Source organism: Pinus tabuliformis, chromosome 9, assembly GCF_031772625.1.
Source record: "Pinus tabuliformis cultivar Carrire ecotype Pingquan chromosome 9, CPIR1, whole genome shotgun sequence".
NCBI lineage: Eukaryota > Viridiplantae > Streptophyta > Pinopsida > Pinales > Pinaceae > Pinus > Pinus tabuliformis.
Genome location: NC_142307.1, coordinates 1,679,024,970 through 1,679,047,500, shown reverse-complemented (window position 1 = coordinate 1,679,047,500; position 22,531 = coordinate 1,679,024,970).

The following is a 22,531-nucleotide window of genomic DNA, read 5'->3' as shown; positions in this document are numbered from 1 at the left end:
TTTAATAATATCCCCCTTTATCATTGATGGAAACCCCAGGAATTTATGCATTATTGTTGTAGAACCCTCCCCTTGCAATGTCTCCCCATATATGCAAGCTCTACCCCTTTGACATAAATTGAAAAGGGATACTCCCATTGATCTTGTGGTTTCCTTTACTGATGATTTGGGAGATATATCACTCTCAACTTCTATCTAAGATACTAAAATGTTTCTCTGGGAAGAATTTTAGTAAAGATATTTGAAACATCTTCCTTGGTAGCAATGTATCCTAGCTTAACACTTTGTTTAACTACCTACTAAGTTTATTAGAAAGTAATACTTGATGGGGATGTTTTTTTTTCTTTGATTGCATCATAAGGTTTTTTAAAATGTTCATTGCACTTGTATTATCACAAACAATTGATATTTGTTGATCATATTCTACCTTGATATCCTTAAGAGTCTACTTCATCCAAAGAACTTGAGTACACCACATTATTTCTGTAACATATTCAACTTTGGATATGGATAGGGATATTAAGGTTGCTTCTTGCTCAACCATGATAGTAGTCAACTGTCTAGAGAGAATACTCCTACACTTGTACTTTTCCTGTCATCCAAACTTGCTACCCAATCAGCATCTGTATATGTTGTTAAAGAAAAAAAATTGTTTCTTGAATACCATAGGACATAGTCTAAAGTGCCCTTCAAATGTATGAGTATTATCTTTAACTACTTACACATGTGTCTCCTTTGATGCAGATTGATATCTTACAACCAACTCTACTAGTTACATAATATCTCATCTCGATGTTGTTAAATGTAGTAAGTTTCCAATCAATGACCTATACATAGTTTCATTTGCATTAGGGGATTCGTCATCTTTGATCAAAGTTCATCTTGTGACCATGAGTGTGCTAATAGGTGAACAACTTTCCATCCCAAATTTCTTCAACATTTCCGAAATGTAATTAGTTTGGGAGACCAATATGCCTTTACTAGATTGAATAAACAATGGACCTAAAAACAATGATAAGTGTCCATGCATGGACATTTCAAATACTTTATGCATTTCTTATGAAAAGCTTTTGCTCATTGTGTCAACATCACTTCCAAAAATAATATCATCTACATATAACCACAATGATTAATATATTTTCATTTATCTTTATATAAGGTTTTTTCTTGTTTCTCATCTTTTGAATCCACATTGTCGTAGATACTTATCAAGTCTTGAGTACCAAACCTTGGTTATTCAACATATACCTCTTCTTCTAAATTTCCATTAAGAAAAGTTGATTTGACATCAATTTGATAGTTTGAATTTTCTGAAGCATGCAAATGCTAAGAACATTTTTATTGTTTCTAATATTGCAACTAGAGAAAATATTTCTTTGAAGTCAACACCTTCAACTTGAGAATACCCCTTACACCTCATTCTAACCTCACTTCTCACTACTTGTCCATCCTCATTCAACTTGTTCCTGCAGGCCCATTTGGTGCCAGTCACATTATTATCTTATGCTTTAGGAACAAGTTCCCATGTCACGTTTTTATCAATCTAATTCAACTCTTCTTCCATAGCATTAACCCAATGGTTATCTTCACTATATTGAGAAAAAGTATTGGGTTCTATTTTGGACAGAAAATCAAACCTTGCATGCTTTGGTGTAATTATCAATTTCCTTCTACTCTGGACTCCTAAATTTTGCTACAAAAAAACTAATTTTATAGATGATTCTTCTGTACATAACTAGATAAAGTATTTGAATATTGATCTGTTTCCTCTTCTTCTTCTTGTTAATTAATATTCCTCTTCCTCGTCTTCTTACTTTTCTTACTCTCTATTGATTGTCTCCTCTAGAACTCCATTTTCTTGTGACTTTTCTTTTTAAGGAAGTGCTTCATCCACTATTACATAAATTCTCTCTACCACTTTCATTGTTTTATTTTTGTAGAATTTGTAGCCCTTGATTCCATATGCACACCCAAGTAAGCTTCCTTCATCATTGCTAGAATCAAACTTACTTAAATTACCTTCATTTATCTTTATTGAGCACTTCCTTCCAAATGTTTTAAAATATTTGTGTGTGATTGGTTTTCCTTTCCATAATTGATGAGTCTTACCATTGTTCAATCTAATTTTAGCTCTATCCAGAATGTAGATTGTTGGACTAATTGCTTCTCCCTAAAATATATTTGGTAGATTTGCTCCATTGAGCATTTTTCTTACCATTTCTTGCATTATCATGTTCTTCCTTTCTACAACTCCATTTTGTTGTGGAGTCCTTGATAGTGAGAAATGTTTTTTAATTCCTTTATTTTCACAAAATTCATTGAATTCATTGGAAATAAACTCACCTCCTTTGTCTGATCTTAAGAAAAAAAAGCAGGTTGGTCTCATTCTTAGTAAAAGCTTTAGACTTATCAAATGCTTCATATTTTCTTTAAGAAAAGTGACCCGTGTCATTCTTGCGAAATCATTAATAGTAGCATAAAGTAGCTCTCACCCCTTAATGTTTGTGTTATTTCTGTCCCACAACGATCTATATGAACAAGTTCCCATGGCCTTGATGATGAGTACTCTTTTGTCTTGAAATTGACTCGGGTTTACTTCCCATGTTGACATGGATTGCAAATATTGTCATTCAATTTTAAGATAATTGGCATGTCTCTCACTACTTGTGTTTTGCTTAGTTTTACTAAATTGTCAAAGCTAAGATGACCCATTCTTCTATGCCATAACTAGCTTTCATGCAATTGTCCCATACAACATTTTTCTCCTTTAACTTCATCTAGGACATATACATTACTTGAGGTCCTAGTTGCATTTTCCATTAATATTCTAGAGTTTGCCTTATTTTTCTCACATCCTTTAGAATGAAATGTGAGATCATATCCTTGATCACACATTTTAATTACACTTAGAATATTGTGTTTCAAACCTTCAACATACAAGACATTTTGATTTTTAGTCTTTCCATTATCAAGACTGATTGTCCCCTTTCCAACGATCCTTGCTAATACATTATCTCCAAACGTGACATTGCCTCCTTTTTCTTCTTTTAGAGTAAGAAATTTACTTTGATCTCCTATCATGTGTTTTGAGTATCCACTATCAACATACCATTGGCTTCATTTTTTTGAGCATATAGAGAAATCCTGCATTCTTCCTATTTTTTTTCCATTCTTTTGCATACCTTTGTGAATTATTCTCCATGTCTGGTAATATGTTCTTCCTTGCTTTTCTTAGGAAACCTTATTGTGCTACTTCTAAAATCACATTCTTTGTTCCCATAATTATTGCACTTATAGAATTTAATATCATCTAATAAGGGAGCAAATTAATTGTAATTTTTTATGACACTGTCATTAAGACTTATAGTTGTGTTGCTAACAAAAGCATTATTTTAGTTCTTAGAAGATCCTATATTTCTATTTCTCACATAGTCATTTTTCACATTATCCCTATTACTTTATGACCAAAACTATTACATGCAAATAAATAGCCAAAGAAGATATTTCGATGTTGACATGTGAAAGGCCTTCTTAGTGGAGCAACTCTTTTGAATTCATTCTTCATGATTTTGTGGGAAAAATAAAGATTCTACTTGTCTTCAACTCCTTTCCTAGAGCTACTTTCATTTTTGGTATAAATTTTGAAAAAAATCATATCTTGAATGATCCTTAACTCATTTCTTGGTGTTTCTTTCATTGTTAATTGATCCCTTTAAGAAATCAAGTATTTGTTAGTCCTCAACTCATTTCTTAATGTTTCTTTCATTGTTGATAAAACCTTTGAGAACATTTTCATATATTTTGGGTTATTTTTAATTTTATTTCTCTAATGTCTTTGTGATTGTTTCTCCTTTGGAGGTCTCATTAATTTTGTTTTAACCAAGACTTGTTTGATGAAAGGTGACCTCTGGAAACTGAAAATATGGTCTAAGATTTCATAATTTTTTCCAAAGTTCATGCTTTAATTCATCTGAACATTTTCCTTTTTTAGCTTCTTCCTTAAGGGAATAACTTCTTCTTCTAACATCTCACAAATTTCTTCCTTTTCGTTTAGCTAGCTTCTCACTACTTCTTCTATCCTCTTTGCCTTTTTTAGTTTTGTCTTCAGGATTGAAATGATTGTTTCATCAAGATCATTATCAGTTTTCTTCTCATACTTCTACGATCGATCATTCTATTTTGTTATCATGCCTCTAAGTCTATCTGTTTCTTCTAGGTAACTAACAAGCTCTACTTTAAGGTTTACTTCCCCATCAATATCTTCATCCTTCGAATACCTTTTCTCCTTTTGATTGTCTTCATTTTCTTGATTAGCAGTCTAGGTATCTATGGCTATGAATATGAATTCATCTTTGTCAACATCATATGTTTATCCATTACTTTCATCTAAATATCTACTACCTTCTCTGGAATAAAATATTTTTCTTCTTGATATATCTTCCTTTTTCTATGTGATTTGCTTCTATTTTTGTGTTCTTCTTCATCATCCTGGTCCTCTCTTTTTGCATGCATACATATATATATATATATATATATATATATATATATATATATATATATATATATATATGTATGTATGTATGTATGTATGTATGTATGTATGTATGTATGTATGTATATATATGTATGTATGTATATATATATATATATATATATATATATATGTATGTACATATATATGTATATACATATATAGATATAGATATACATATATACATATATATATATAGATATACACATATATATATATATATATAGATATATACATATATATATATATATATATATATATATATATATATATATATATATATATATATATATATATATATATATATATATATATATATATATATATATATATATATATATATATATATATATATATATATATATATATCATCATCACTAAAATTATCTACTATATTACAATTTAAACATTTCAATGGTAGCTTACCTTTGTATTTTCCAGATCCTCTTTTCATCCTTCTTAAAAGATGTGCTTCTTCTACATCTAATTTATTGTTGGAATAATCATTAGTTTTAAGTTATTTTGTATTCTTTGAAACTATGGAAGTTGCTTCCTTTAAAGTTGAATTCCATTTTTTTATCTTCATTTCATATGCAGTGAGAATCCCATGTAACTCATACATCTTCAAATTTTCTATATCCTTCATTACTTCAATATCTTAGACCTTTGCATCATATCTTAAGAGGATAGACCTGAACACCTTCAGTACAATCATCAATTCCTTAACTTATTTACCAAGTCCTTTGATAGTATTTCCAAGGGAGTAGGCCATAATATCTTCTTCATAATTCATTTTCAAGCTCTCAAATGATCTTATACAGGTTTGAAGCTTTCCCGTTCACATTGCTATCTCCTTCATAGGTTTTTTGAAGTTTTTGCCAAATGTTCTTTAAAAAATCGCAGTGCATTATTTTAACAAACTTTGATTCTAATAGGCCACACAATATGGAATTCATGGGATTTGCATTATTTAAACAATCCTTCTTACCATATTGGTCATATTACAAATGTCAAAACAAAGAGACATTAGATAAGTCCTCATCCTTATATTCCAAAAGAAACAATTTATTCCAATAACTAATAGAGTTATTCTTATGAAAAAAATTCATGATTATCTATGCTCTCTTTGAGATATTCCTTCCAATGGTTGGATTGCTTTTGAAGGAACCTAGTCTAATACTAATTGTTTCATTCCACTTATACTGAGAGGTGAGGTGAATCTGTATAAGAGAATTTCTTACTTATTTAAACATTCATGAATAATAACAAAATAATATCACATATGGAACACAATATATAAAAGATAATTTCTTTATTATTGATCTTTCTAGGCACCAATCTATTGATACAAACTTTGAAGGAACTAACATACTATTATAAAATTTGTAGGTACTAGCCTATAAGAGATAGAAATTCCCCCCTACTGCAATATTTGTAGGCGCCAACCTATAGGAAAGACCAATCCCCTTTGCTGCAAGATTTGTAGGCACCAACTTATAGGAGACACCAATTCCCTCTATTCAAAATATTCGTAGGAACCAACCTACTTCACTAAGTCTATGATATCGCTTGACTTGATGTTTTTGTTGTAAAATTGTATTTATGGTTAAGCATGATTGTGTCTCAATTTTAAAAGACTTAGTTAAAGATATTTTATCAATGTGATAAACTTATAAAGGTTTAATGTAAATCTTGTATTTATAGTGTTTTTAATTAATAAATATCTCGAACTTATGTTAAAATTAAATTTGGCCAGATGATTTATGTTATTCAACAATCTCACAAAATAGAAGAAAATATTGATCAACGACTTCAAAATTAGCCTCTCCGAGGGGAAACCTCCTTTACATTACACAAATGAATAATTCTTTGATGATTAAAATGATAAAACCTCCTTTCTATATATAGGACTCTAAGGGGTCACAATATAATTAGAGCCGACATAACAATAATAATGTGAGGGCACAACAATAGCAATATTGGGCTTCTATGGGGCACAATAATAACAATATGGGGACAACATGGGCACAACAATAACAATAAGGGATATAATGAAAATAATAATGGGGGAATACACTAGTATTATAGGGACCTAACATGCCCCTCTACTTCAAAATGGTTTTGTCCTCAATGCTTTAGTAGTTCTTGATGCTTCTGTATAAAATTCTCATCCTCCCATGTGGAATCTTCAATGGGTAAGTTCTTCCACTTGATGAGATACTCGGAAATTGATCAATTTCGTAGTTGTCAAGTTCTTGTTTCTATGACTACTTCAGGTTCCAATATGATTTGTCTTCCTCATCAAGTTCTGGCAATATTGTTTGAACTGGGATCTTGTCATCTATAACCTTCTTTAAGCATGAAACATGGAAAACTAGGTGCACTCAGGAAGATGCAAGAAGCTGCAATCCGTATGCCATAGTACCAATCTTTTGCAACACCTTGTACAGGCCATAATACTTTGGTCATAATTTATTATCCGTCTTAGATTTCTTGAGGGACATTTGTTTATGTGGTAATAGTCGTAGAAATACGTAGTCACCTACATCAAAAAATATTTCGTTGAAATGTTGATCTACATATTATTTCATTATATTATGCACCAAAATGAGGTTATCCTTTCAGAGTTGAAGAACTTGTTGTTGATGCTCGATGTAATCATCCACTAGTTGGACCATAGAATTTTCTCTTAAAGATGATGTGATGGACGGTGTATGATATCCATAAAGTGTCATAAATGGGATCATTTTTGTTGTAGTATGGAAGGAATTGTTATACCACCATTCAGCTAGAGGCAACCACTTGACCCATTGTGTTTGTTTATCCTATACAAAGCAACAAATATATCCTTCCAAACATTTGTTCACTATCTTAGTTTTCCCATCAGATTGAGGAGGATAAGATGAGCTATGAGCTAACTGAGTACCCAGAGAAGAAATAATTCCATCCAAAAATTTCTAGTGAAAATGGGATCTCTGTCACTTACAATAATCTTTGGGTTTCCAGGTAGCTTTTGTATTGTTTCCATAAATGCAGTAGCAACTATATTGGCTTTAAATGGATGAGATAATGCACAAAAGTGTGCATACTTGTTAAGTCTATCAACTACCACCATGATGACACTCTTTCCTTCAGACTTGGGAAACCCTGTGATAAATCCATTGAAACCTCCTCCCAACATTGGATTGGAATGGATAAAGGTTGTAATAGACCCAGGGTCTTAATTGTCTCAACTTTATTTTGTTGGAAAACCAAACATTTGCTACAAATTTTTGAATATCATATTTAAGGCCATCCTAAAAAAATTCCTTCTTAACCCTATGGTATGTTTCTAAAAATCCTGAGTTCCCTCCTAACAGAGCGGCATGCAATTCTGAAACAATATTTTGTTTGAGTTGGGAATTCTTACAGAGGTATAAGCGATCTTTGTACCATAACGAATCATTTTTCCAGCTAAATGTGTCATATGTACTGGGATATTGCTGCAAATTTTGAATGAGTTCCCACACTTCTTTTTCATTCTTCCACATCCTCATCCTTTCTTGAGAGTGCATCTGCAACAACATTTTTCTTCCCTTTTTTGTATATGATTTCAAAGTCATAACCCAACATCTTAGTGACCCTTTTTCCTGCTCTTCTAAAAATAATATTTATTCTAAAAAGTATATAAGACTATCATGATCTGTTTTTACCTTGAAGGGTCTTCCCATTAGGTAAGGTCACCATTTCTTAAGTGCGTGTAGTATTTCCAACATGGATAAATACTTTCCTTTTAGTGGATGACTTTCAAAAGCAATGGGACTTCCTTATTGCATTAAAACAACACCAATTCCATTTCTTGAGGCATCACATTCCACAATAAAGGTTTTTTTGAAGTTTGATGTAGCTAATACCAGTGCTTGGCACATTTCCTCTTTAAGATGTTCAAATGTCTTCGTCGCTTTTGGAGTCCAAGACAATGCATCTTTCTTCAGTAATGTTGTTAGAGGTGCTTCTATTCTCCCATAATTCTTAACAAACTTGCGATAATACCCTATCAACTTGAGAAATCCTCGCAGATGCTTTATGGATGTGGGAATTTTCTATTCCTTAATAGCTTAACTTTTCTAGGGTCTACCTTAACACCTTCATGAGATACAATGTGACCCATATATTCCACCTCTTGTACTCCAAAGAAACATTTAGAAGTTTTTGCATATAATTGTTTCTCCTCCAATAGTTTGACCACCCTATCAACATGTTGAACATGATCCTTCCAACACTCATTGTAGATTAGTATATCATCAAAAACTACTAACACAAATTTTCTAAGGAAGGGTTTGAAAATGGAATTCATCAAACCTTGAAATGTAGAAGGTGCATTGGTAAGGCCAAAAGGCATAACCAAGAATTCATAATGACCCTCATGAGTTCTAAATTTTGTTTTCGGAATGTCTTCAGCCTTCATTCTGATTTGATGATATCCTGGATGAAGATCCAACTTGGTGAAGTAAATTTCTCCATGTAATTCATCCAATAATTCATCAATGACAGGAATGGGAAATTTATCTTTAATGGTGAGCTTGTTGATCTCCCTATAATTCAGAAACATGCGCCATGATCCATCCTTCTTGTGCACCAATGCTACTAGAGAAGAGAAAGACCGTTGACTAGGTTGAATTATACCGGCCTCTAGCATTTCTACAGCCATACGTTCAATTTCACTCTTTTTTGCATAGGGAAATATGTAAGGCTTTATGTTTGGAGGAACACTTCCTCGAATCAAATGAATAGCATGGTCATTATCATGAATAGGTGGGAGGCCTTTGGGAGTCTCAAATACCTTGGAATGATTATCCAATAACTTCTAGAGATCTGGAGAAATAGATGATTTTGGTGTGGGAACCTCTAGTGAACATAATTGTGAAATTACACCCCATTGTTCTTTCTTTAGAAGCTTTGTCATGTTGTTAGAGCTGACTATATTTCTTGGTTTCCCTATGATACCCCTTAATTCAACTTCCTTTACTTCCCAAAAAAATTTCAAGAAAATCTCTTGAAAATTAAAATTTATTGTACCCAAAGATTGTGGTGATTGGACTCCTAGTACAATATCAGCATCACCCATTGGAACGGAAAGCATTGGACTATTCAATACATATTCTCCCATGGATAGTTTGATATTATGGAACTTTCCAGAATAATTTATGGTTCCTCGATTCGAAACCATCACTTGACACCCTAGTGTTGGATATAGGAAGAAATTCAATTCCTTGGCTATCTTACAATGAATAAAATTATGGGTACTACCCAAATCAATCAACACTATTACCTTTTTCTTCTAGATATGTCCTTCTATCTTGAGAGTTTGAGGAGTGGTAATTCATGCCAACGTATTACAAGATATGATTAGATTCATTTCTTCTTTCTCTAGGGTTGGTTCCTGGTGTATATCCTCTTCTTTTGACGTTTCTTGTAACTTTTCTTCCTCCTCTTGACAATATATATAAAATAATTTCTTCTCAACACAATTATGACCTTTAGTGTATTTGTTATCACAACTATAACAAAGCCCTTTTGCTATTTTTTCTTCCAATTTTTGTGGTGTCAACCTTCTAGGTTGTGGAAGGCTAGAGGCAGCAACACTTCCAGATTCTTCATAAGTTTGAGTGGTAGGCTTCCTTGTGGCTATAATTTTGCTTTCAATTTTTATTTCCAACCTGAATGCCTTCTCCAATGAATCAGGTTCCCAAAGGTGAACCTAATGTTGGATTTTATCCTTTAAAATCCCTATGAACACATCAATCCTATGCTCCTATAGAATATCATTTACCCTTATATTCACTTTTTGGAAGTCCTCAATGTGCTTCATCATTGAACCCTTTTGTTTGAGATTCATCAATTGACGAAAGAAGGTGTTGCATCATAATGTGCTATCATTTCCTCTGTAAAAATTGACCAAGTGAAATTTTTTTTATGAGAGAAAATCCATCAATACCATACAAAATGATTGGGTTCCAAATATAAAGTTGCAACGCATACCTTTTTGTGTGTTTTTCATATTATGGAGATCGAAATATTGCTTCGTCTATAGTATCCATGTTACGATATCCTTTCCATCAAACTTCCTCATATTGATATTTGGAACATGGTGGGTCTTCAATCCAACATTGGAGTCTATGAAATCATGATTAACATTTCTTTTGTTCTCATCGTGAGTTTCCTTTACTACCCTTTTTCCATTAAGAAGAATTTCTTGTAGCAACTTTGTCAAATTTATCTTCAAATATTCCATGTTGCCTTTAATCTTTGCTTCCATTTCATCCATCTTATCTTCGATGCCATATATATTAGCATCCATGCCATCCATATTAGCTTCGATTCCATTCTTTAAACAATCCATCTTAGCTTTAGTTACTTTTTGTGAGAGCGAAACTTGTTGCACTTGGTCTTGTAATTTTGATATATCATGTTGCATTTCTTCCTCTTCTTCATGTGTCATAGTAGAGATGTTAGGTTTCTTACTAGGTGTTTCAATTTTATTTCTCCGAGTCATCAGTTAATGATAATTATGCTTGAAAATTCCCTTTGAATCAATTCAAACTACTTTCTTAAGCAAAACGTATGCAAATTTAAAAAAACTACACACCGTTTTTTCTCTTTATAGGATCTCGATATTGAATCTCATGTATATCTGTAATTGAGGATCGTCAAGACCTAAAATTTATTCTCATGGTAGCCCTCTAACTCTTATTTCCAACCCCAGAAGTCTGATTGCGATTGGATTCTCCAAGAAAGTGGTATGATGAATCCTCCAAGATAACTTGATTATAGACTGGTTCAGTAAAGTGAATTGGTACGAAGTGCCCCGTTTCATTGTTTCAACCTTCAGCCCTGAACAAAATACCCAACAAACCATAGTCCATCCTCTTTCTGTCACTTTTTACGAAATTCAAATCCAATGCATAGAGAGAAAGTTATGATGATTTTTCCAAGGTCACTTGTTTGAGATGGAATTCTGAAGCCTACACAAACCCTAACTTACTCGGCTTGTATCTCCAAAACTGTAGTGGGAAATGGTTTGAAATTTAGTCACGACGTTGATCACGATTTCAGCTCAAATGGGTTTTTTTCCGCTTCTGAATCTTCGTAGAAAAATGTTATAGTTAAAATTCCACGATGACCTGTTTGAAGCAGCAAAACCCTAGAATGCAAAGCTTTGATACCAAATGTTATGCAATTGGCTCACAAAATAGAAAAAATTATAGATCAACAACTTCAAAATTAAACTCTTCGAGGGGGAAACCTCCTTTACATTACACAAATGAATAATTATTTGATGATTTAAATGAAAAAATCGCCTTTCTATATATAGGAATCTAAGGGGTCACAATATAATCAGAGCCGACATAACAATAATAATGTGAGGGCACAAAAATTACAATAGTGGGACTCTATGGGGCATAATAATAACAATAATGGGACAACATGGGCACAACAATAATAATAAGGGCTACAATGACAATAATAATGGGGGAATACACTAGTATTATAGGGACCTAGCAATTTATGGTTGGAAGTTCATTGTAGATATTGATTACCACTCATTAAGTCCTAGGCATTTAATCTAAATGACTAAATTATTAATGATCATGGAATTAATTGATCATTAACTTCCCTAAAAGGCAGGAAGTTGTCTTGGAAAGTGGGGAAGTGGAGCTCGTAAATGACCTAGTAACTAGTTGCCACTTGTTGGATGAGGTGGAGGTAGTTCCCAAATACCAACTAAATGGTAAAGAGGGTAATCCACTTTTTCTCATCTTGCTGAGAGGAAGAACCACACAAAGCTAATATGGTGAGAGAGCAAGAAAATAAAAAGTGAACAGAGTTGATTACTTGCAGACAAAAGTGGTTGTGGGGGGGCTATTATTTTTGAATGTATCAAAGGTAAGAAGGAGCTAGTGAATGATTGTATTAGTTTCAGACTTAAAACTTTGAAGTCAGTATTCTAAACTGTGAATTTGAGAATTTTTTTGTAGCAGAAGGACTATATAGAGCTTAGTATTTTTTTCCTATGAATAATGGAAAAGAAAAGAAATTGAAATTATTAGTGTGAAATTTCTTGGAAGGTGTAACAAAAACACTTCACTTAAGTCACTAGGTAACACATGCCCCTAACAACAATTTGTGGTTGCTTATGCTTCAAAACTGTAATAAAACTTGGAACAACATGCAACAAAACAACATATACGATCCAAAGCAGTAAACAACCATATATATATCTAATGCACTAACCCAAATGGAAATACCTTTTTAAAAGGAATAATTTTCTTATTGATAACACTTGGTGAAGGAGATCTACAAAAATGGTCTACAAATCCCCCTCCGTGGGATGGGTCCTTTGATGTCCTTAATGCTTCAGTAATCAATTCTCTCTCCCAATGTGTGAAAAACCCAAACAATATGGAGAACTCAAATGGGCGCTCAAGTGAACAGAGATGATAATGGTGATGATGATAATGATCATTGTGAAGAATGAATGGAAACCCCTTCTATTTATAACAAAGTATTGAGTTAATCTTGAAAATGGAGAATAATAAAATAATATTAACCAAATCAAGATCTAACCGTTAGGAATACTTTATTATATTTTTTGGAGAGGGAAAAGATATTTAAAATGGTCAAATATCTTTATTTGGAAATAATTTACAAATAAAAAGATTTACTAATTATTCCACGAGGATTAAAAATGGTGTGAAATTGGAATAATTATTAAATAGTGATTTAACAATTATTCCAATATTGGGAATAAGGAATAATAATTTATTTAATTATTCCTAGAGGATTTAGTCAAATGTGATAGGGAATAATTACCAAACAATGATTTAATAATTATTCCTAGATAAAATTAACTAAATAATCATTTATTCAATTATTCTCATGGGGTTTTCTTTATTTAAATCAGAAAATAATCTAATAAAAATGGTTTACTAGATTATTTCCCATGGTTAAAGTGATTTCACTATGGTAAAATTAATCATACATGGTGTATTCCGATCCACCTAGTTAGAAATGGCTAGGTGATCATTTTTTGGTGATAACAGATTGCCCCCCAACTTATGAGTATTAGGAGAAAATCGTATGACCAAAATACATTGTGGATTACACTTCCACGAGACACCAAAGGGAAGTCATAATGAGAGGCAAAGAGATAACTAAACTAATGCAAGGAATGACAAAAAATGGAGGGGGAGAGACCTATGAAACTGATAAAATTCTCCTTTTATGTTGGAGTACATGATCTCAAATTAGGCGAGGGGAGGCATACCCATACTCGTCGAGATAACTGTGTACAAATAATAATGGTAAGCCCAATAATGTGGGACTGAGCTACAAAGTACAAGATACATGATATGTTGGCATCAATGGGCCATAAAATAATACAATGGATCACATGTACATAATGCTCCTAGAAATACATAGGCCAACGTTAAAAGAAATAACATCTGAATACATTAGACATAATGCCCCTCAAGCTAACATGGTGAGGGGGGATCACAAACAAAAAATCCCTACTAAATAGGAAAGGGCTCTAAATATCTGAATGGACCATCTGAAGGAGACATGCATGTTGTAGGCACTACAAGCGGCTGAAACCAAACCCATCACATCTGTGGAACTGCATCTGAGATGGGATCAAAATTGGCATATATCCGAGATTGTGGGTAGCTACATGAAGGGCCACCCCCTCATGAGGTCTAGAACATCTCACACACATTCAAGAATCGCTAGGACAATTGTCTGGATCATCGAACCATCGAGTGTATGATTCTCAACCATGCGATAAGGAGTTGGTGTCAAGCACATGAGAAACAACCAAGTCAAATGGAAATGATGATTCCCTTTGCTTGATCTGAGGCACCAAACAAAAATGAAAGTTGCAACCAATGTACATCACCCTCTAGACCACATTTCTAGAATAAATGTGTTGAATTCGATAAAAGAGGGCCTGCTAGAATTAAGGTAACAAGGAATACTTAACAAAGGCACGAGGTATCATAGTAGAGTGACTAATGGACTAACGCCAAGGATGGTGATGGAAGGAAACACAATGAGTGGCAGACTAATAACTTCCCTTGTCAGAGAATGATATGTATGGTTGACCTAGAGGTGACTAACTCGATTTTGGAGGGGATGGTCAATGACTCAAATGGGGGTTTGGCAAAGATGGAGTAGTATAGCTCGAGGCCAAATATGACTATAATGGGATGGATGTGAGCCCATGATGTATGGAACATTGTAACTAGATTCAAGGCAACTCATAAAAAACTCCTTGGATACAAGGGTGACTCATCTCAGATGCTTTGAACAAGGGTGACTCTATGATGTTTCCACGTAGGGGAGGCCTGGAGGGGACCATAAAAACATGAGTAAATGATGTTCACTTATGAAAAAAATAGACACATGAGACAACTAGTGAAAAGGTAAAGTGGTACCAGAGTATAGGTGGCTCAAGTGAAGAAATTCTATTTTAATAGGAAGCAAAGAGAGACCACATGGAAAAAATGGTTTCCTAGTGAAGTGTCAAATTACCAAAAAAAAATGGATACCCATTAAAGAAATTGGTGAGAGCTTTTCAAAAATTTTGATGGTTCATCAAATGAAGCTATGGTTTGGTCATAATGGGCGACGGAAAAACTAGGGTTTTTGCTATAAAGGCCTTTTTGCAATAAATCTTGTGGAGATCGTAGCAAACAAACCCACCATCAAAATTCAGATCTGCAAATTTTAGGTAGGTGTCCTTACTCATCGAAGAATAGCCTTAATGATTCTTGGAAGTATGGTTCTTGATGAAGAATCAAGGTAGGAAAGGAATACAGGAACGAAAAACTAGAGAAGGTATAGGATCATCCCCTCCCACCAAGTCAAACATGGTGACTGGGTGGTAAGTATGGTATCACATAAAGTATAATATTTTTAGATATGGTAACAAGCATCTACGATATTTGATGTATAAATGGATCATCAGAGAGGTTGGTAAGACAAATTATCTAAGGAATGAAAGGATAATCGACCATACCTAAATTGTTAGGGTCTAGGTTGAGACTTATGTTAATCAAGTGAGAAGGTGGCCAGGGGAGCCAACATTCCCCCAATCATGAGATACTGCCCCCATTAATATGTGATGGAGGAGACTGATATGGTATGAAAAGTTGGGAATGATGCCCCTAGCTAGATGAGTTTTTGGAGTGTCATTATGTTCCGAGTGCTCAAATAATGGATTCAAGCATTCAACCCTACTGGCACAAGATCCCGTTGAGGATGATGAGGATATGTAGGAGCATAAGTGCCCCATAGTTTTGTATGAATGGTTATAAAATCCTATGGACATGTCAAATGTATTTAAAATAGTGGACTCTAAATACATTTTGATGATGTGCTTCAACATTTATTTATGTTATTGATGTCTTCTTGTGGGAAGAGTGAATAGATACAGTTAGAGAAAGGAAATGGTGGATTACCAATCTCGTTTGGCACTGCATATATAAGTCAATTGGGTTCACATACATGGTGTCAATATACCAAAGAGAAGCTTAAGAGATAATGAATTGAAGCTCACCTAGAAAACAAGGTGCTGGAACAACAAAAATATCTAAGGGACTGGGTTTTTCAGGTAAGATGGAGGGATGAGTAAGTGGATCATCCTGTTGAGCTCTGAAACTAAATCTCTCCTACACATTTTCCTAGACTTTTTCCCCTCAACAGTACCTCATAAGCTATCAAATATCATTGCATATTGATTCTAAAAGAGCATTTAAGTGGTTTTCTAACTATGTTTTTATGTTTTCTATTTGAATTAGATTTTTCTCATTAGCTGCGGAATGCAGCCACTTTCCACAGCTGATTAACATTTCCGCAACTATTTTTGTTGATCTCTATGTTACAGGTGTCATCAAGCAAAACGAGGCACGTGGGTAGTTCAGGAATGATCTGGACATGGATCAGGTCCTATTGGTTTGGCTAGATTCATAAAGGGAAGCCGTGGTCAAACGGTGGTCAAACAAAGGAGTCCTACGACAAAAGGTCTCTGTTTTTCAACACGTGAAGGGTTCGAGGCCATTCCTAGATCCTTGGGTTCATTTTGACGGCTGTAGGCTGCCTCCATGATGCAAATCCAACAACCATCTTTGATAGATTGAATGATCTCGGCAACCATCATGCTAAACCCACAGATGCTGTCTTTTTACGTGTCCTCTGTTGAAGGTGTTTCATGAGAAAATAGTTATGTAATTTTCCTTATAAATAACGCGTTTGCAAACGCATGTAGAGTTAGTTTTTGATGTCATTTTGTTGTTAGTCATTGTACTGTGCTGTGAACTAGACCTGCTGTTGTAATGAGAGCAGTCTTCCTTTGTTTTGCAATTCAATAGAACTCTGTTTTATATGACTGTGTGAAAGTAATTATAAAATAATAATGTGTTGACCAAGGCCGTGCAGAGGGCCCCTGCACGCTGAGGTTTTGTTTTCTTTATTGCTGTATAGTTTTATGTATTGTTTCCTTATTTCCATTGTACATATTTCATAATTCGTTCACTTGTGTATATTTCATAAGATAGTCATGGTGTTAACATTACAGTCCTGTACATGATTTTTCAAGTATTGTATATTGTTGCTAACACTAATCAGTGTGTGTTTCAGGATAGGCTAGACCCAAGTATTTTCACACAATTTTTAGAATAACTAGTGACATGCGATTAACCTCTCTGCTGACTTTGCTTTTCTTAGCTTTTAAATTTTGGTTATGCTTTGATTGCAGCTTTATTCATTTTCTTTGTTAGTTATCTTAGATATAAAATTCCTCATATCATTGACATTATCTCCAGAGCCATAGCTTAGACTACTTGGCGAGCTATCAGACTATGAATGATGTGATTTGATTTTAGTTTTACTTTTCTGCAATTAGATATCAATTTCCTCATATCATTGACGTTATCTCCAGAGCCATAGCTTAGACTACTTGGCGAGCTATCGAACTATGAATGATGTGATTTGAATTTAAATTTTTCTTCCACAATGAGATATCAATTCCTCATATTATTGACGTTATCTCCAGAGCCATAGTTTAGACTACATGGCGAGCTATCGGAATATAAATGAAGTGAATTGATTTTATTTTTATTAGTTTTCAGTTCTTGATTTGTTTGAGTACAATAACTTAATTTTTATTTATGTATTTATATAAGTAGCAGAGATAGAAATTTCATGATCAGTAGTTCATCATTTGTTTGATTCAAGTAGCTGCACATTTACATTTTTGTTTAAGCTGCACATTTACATTCTTGTTCAAGTATTGATTTCATCACTAGTATGTTTTAAGACCTTTTGAAGTGTTAAGTTCTGGAAGTCATCATAAAGGACATAATTGCCTTAAAAATCTATACCCAAACCTGCCTTCTAAAGTATTCTTAAGACTTAGGAATAGGATTATCATTCGCATTAGGAGATAAACCAAGATAAAACCCCCAAAAACAAGATAAAATTGATCAAAAGTAAGAAAGAGGCTGTGTTGCACATATAGTGCACCACACTTCATCAGTTTATGACTCCCGTATTGATAATTAATGTAGCAATTTATGACATACTAAATTGACTAAACATTTTGGCACCGTTTCCAGGGAAGTGTAACTAGGTAGCCAATCTCTTAAAAAAAGAAAAAGAAGAAAGGAAAAATTGATAGCTTCTTGATGTATGCTCTCCTCTTGCACCTAGTGTGATCTGGAGGATCAGAAAAGAGAGTTATTAGTTCAATAATTTCTTAATTATGCTCTCTTCTTGCACCTAGTGTGACCCGGAAGATCAGAAAGAGAATTATTAGCCCGACTTAAAAATAAATAAATAAATAAATAAAATGACATGCATAGAGCAAGAGATTCTAGGGGAAGGTTTATAGCTAGGGCCAAAAGTTTGATTTTCAGAACTCCAGCTACTTCAAGGCATAGACAAGATACACCTCCATCATCTCTGACTCGTACTCCCAGCCTGAGGATTCCTGGAATTCAAGGGGCAGTAGCCGAATTAGGAGACTCTCCCACACTATCCATTAAATCTGATCTAGGAGAAAAACCTTTCTTCACTTCTACAGGGGAACATATTGTAATCAAAGAAGTAGAATCACCTGAAGAAGAGGAGGGAGAAACTCTTCCTCATTCAACATTAATAGAAGAACCAGAGGACTCTGAGGACTCTGAGGAAACTATCATGACAGAGGAAGTAGTAAATGGATTTGTAGGAGGGGGTCGAGGTAGAGGAAGAGGAAACAATGGAGGAGGTAGAGGTAACAATGGGGGAAATAGGGATGGAGATAACTCATTTGGATTCCATATAGCCGATGAGGAAAACCCATACAACAATGAAAAACATTTCAGCATATGTCCTCCCAAACTTTTATGGGTTGCGAAGTGAGGATCTTGAAACATTTCTATTTGAGTTTGAAGTCTTGTGTCAAACCTATGACTATATGGAAGACTCTCAAAAACTCAAACTGTTTCCTTCAACATTGAAAGGAGCTGCTTTGAAATGGTTCATGGGATTAGTCACTCAATCTCTTAGGACTTGGAATGATATGAAACAAACATTTTTGGATAGATACCTAGATTATTGTATGCCCACCAATCATAAGGATGAGGTATTCAAGATGATGCAAAAAGAAGATGAAAACTTGGAGGATTTACTTGAAAGATTTCAATTCAACTTAAATAGAGCAAAAATGAGCAATTTAGATGAGGAAACCTTGAAATCCCTTCTATTGAAAGCCATTAGAGATGAATGGTTAGATATTTTAAACATGATGGGGAAGGGAGATATTTCTCAACGTCCACTCCATGACATAGCAGAACTATGTGTCCATCTCTCAAGGGGAATATCTAAAACTGGAAAAGGGCCTAGAGATCCTTCTCTGATTAGAGCAAACAAATCTGCAACTAGTTCAGTAAGTAGGGAAGAGATTGGAAATATGCTTGATGAGTTCAAAACTAATATTCTAGGGAGCCTTAGTGAACAACTAGACACCCTTAAAATACAAAACAAGCAAAAAATAGAAGCTGATGCCTTGGCCATATTTTGTCCAAAATGTAGAAAGAAACATGCTCTAAGGGAATGCCCCTTGGATGCAAAATTTGTAGAAACATGTATGATTTGCTCAAAAAGCCATGAGACCAAGGATTGTCCTTCAATTCATGGGCTCAAAGCTGTCTTTCAGGAAGATCCAAATTCAGTAGAGTCCCTTTGTTTTTTTTCAAGAAGACCATGGCAGGGGCAACAAAATCAGGGATTTAACAATCCTATGAACTTTCAGCTCCCGCCAAATTGGAATTCTTGGCAACAACATTGACCCCAATCTCAAAATCCATACCAATCATGGGCACAAGGGATGCAAAATCCTTATGGGAGTTTTGCACAATTTTATCGATATCCTCCATCTTTTCCAAATCAACAAAATCCACCAATTCCAAATCAAAACCCACAACTTTCATTAACATTCCCACAACAACAACCTTCTCAAAAAAATCCAAATTCTCAACTCTTGCTTCCATTTCAACAAAAGACAAATCAGCTACCAGCCCAGTCATTGCCAGATCCCAACAACAAAAATCCTCAGAATTCTTACATGATAGAAGGACAACAATTTACTACCTATATGATTGTTCCTCTTAATGATGTTCAACTCAGATCTGGTAGAGTTTTAGAAAAACCTTCTATAGATGTTCAATAGCAAGGTACTTCGGAGGAGGATTCTCTTAAAGTCAATAAAGGTTCCGAGGAAGAATCTCTTCAAAACCCAATTATTCAAAAAGAAAAAGAAAAAGAGTCAACCCCCACAACTCCTATAGTTGAGCAACCTACATCTTCATCCACGCCTCCTTTCCCTGAAAGATTACAAATTGACAAAGGGGTGGAAAAACTAATCCTGTTGCCTGACTATGATTTTCTAGATGAATTGAAGAATGTCTGTATCAAGATCCCCTTGCTACAGGCCATTCGAGAGATTCCTATTCTAGCAAAAACAATAAAGGAGTTGAGTCTTAAAAGACCAGGAGGGAAACCAAGAGATACAAGAAGAATCCACTTGGTAGGGAAAATAGCAGATATCATGATGGGAAAAATTACCATGCAGAAGTATGTAGATCTAGGTAGTTCAATTTTCAAGACACATATAAATGGGATAGAAATTCCAAACAATTTAATTGACTTGGGGGCTGCTATCAACATTATGAGTAGATAGACTATGGAACAAATTAAACTTCATAATCTTCTTTTTACACCCACCTTACTGCAACTTGCAGATAGATCAATAATCAAACCAAATGGTGTACTAGAAGATATTTCAGTCTCCTTAGATTCTTGGGAGTATCCAGTAGATTTCATGATTTTGACTCCCAAGAGTATTCTAGGAGGACATCCACTCATCTTAGGAAGACCTTGGCTAGCCACAGCTGATGATTTCATTAGTTGTAGTTCTGGAGATATGTACATTTCTGATGGTAGTTCGACAAAGAAATTCAATCTGTATCCTCCAACAAAGGCAATTACAGAAGTAGGAGACAATGAATGGATTGATGATGAAGATATTATACAACCTGTCTTTATTGTTTTTGAAATTAGTGAAGATAGTCAAATTCTGAACACATTAGAAAATTTTAAAACATCTTCAGAATATGACCACACACAATTTCAGTTAAATTCTAATATTGAATATCTATCATCAAGACAAATGTCTCTTTACTCTATGGAGCAGTTTGGTAGCTCTACCATTGAAATTTTTCTAGGAAAAACACTGAATATCAACAAAAATTTTGAAAAGTCATAAGAGGAAGAGCTAACCAAAATCTTGCAAAAACATTCTACTACATTTGCATGGGAGTATACTGATATGAAAGGTATTGATCCTAAGACTTGCATCCATCATATCTATATCGAGGAAAACAGTAGATCAATCAGACAGCCTCAGAGAAGGATGAATCCAAATCTTAGGGAGATAGTGAAAGAAGAGCTCCAAAAACTACTCAATGTAAATTTCATTTACCCAATTTCATATAGCCGATGGGTTTATCCTTTGGTTATAGTACCCAAAACGAATGGTAAATGGAGGTTATGCATTGATTACAGGGAATTGAACAAAGCAACTTTGAAGGATCACTTTCCCTTTCCCTTTATCAATCAAGTATTAGATACATTAGTAGGAAAAAAGTACTTTTCATTTCTGGATGGTTTTAGTGGTTATAATCAAATTCAGGTAGCACCTGAAGATCAGGATAAGACCACATTTACCTATCCATGGGGGACTTTTGCTTATCGAGTACTTCCTTTTGGATTATGTAATGCACCTACAACATTCCAAAGAGCAGTACTAGGAATTTTTTCTGATCTAATCCATGATTGTGTAGAGGTTTATATGGATGATTTTACAGTTTATGGTGATTCGTTTGAAGAGGCATTAGAAAATTTGGAAAAAGTCCTTATAAGATGTAAAGAAACAAACCTTTCAATAAGCCATGAAAAATGCTTCATGATGTTTACTGAAGGTATTTTCTTGGGACATCATATTTCAGGGGATGGGATTAAAGTTGATAGAGCAAAAGTTGAAGTCATCTCCAAGTTGCCTATTCCAAATTGTCAAAAAGATGTTAGAAGTTTTTTGTGATTCACTGGATATTATAGAAGATTTATAGAAAAATTCACTAAAATAGCATCTCCACTCTTCAAACTGCTTACAAAATACTATGAATTCAAATGGGATCCCGATTGCCAATCAACATTTGAAACTTTGAAAACAAGAATATCTGAAGCGCCTATCTTGAGAGGACCAAATTGGAAACTTCCTTTCCATATTTCTACAGATGCTTCAGATACAGCTCTAGGGGCTGTATTGGGACAAAAAGATTTAGTTCCTTATGCCATTTACTGTACCGGTAAAAATTTAACTCCTATGGAGTTGAACTATACTATGACTGAAAAAGAGTT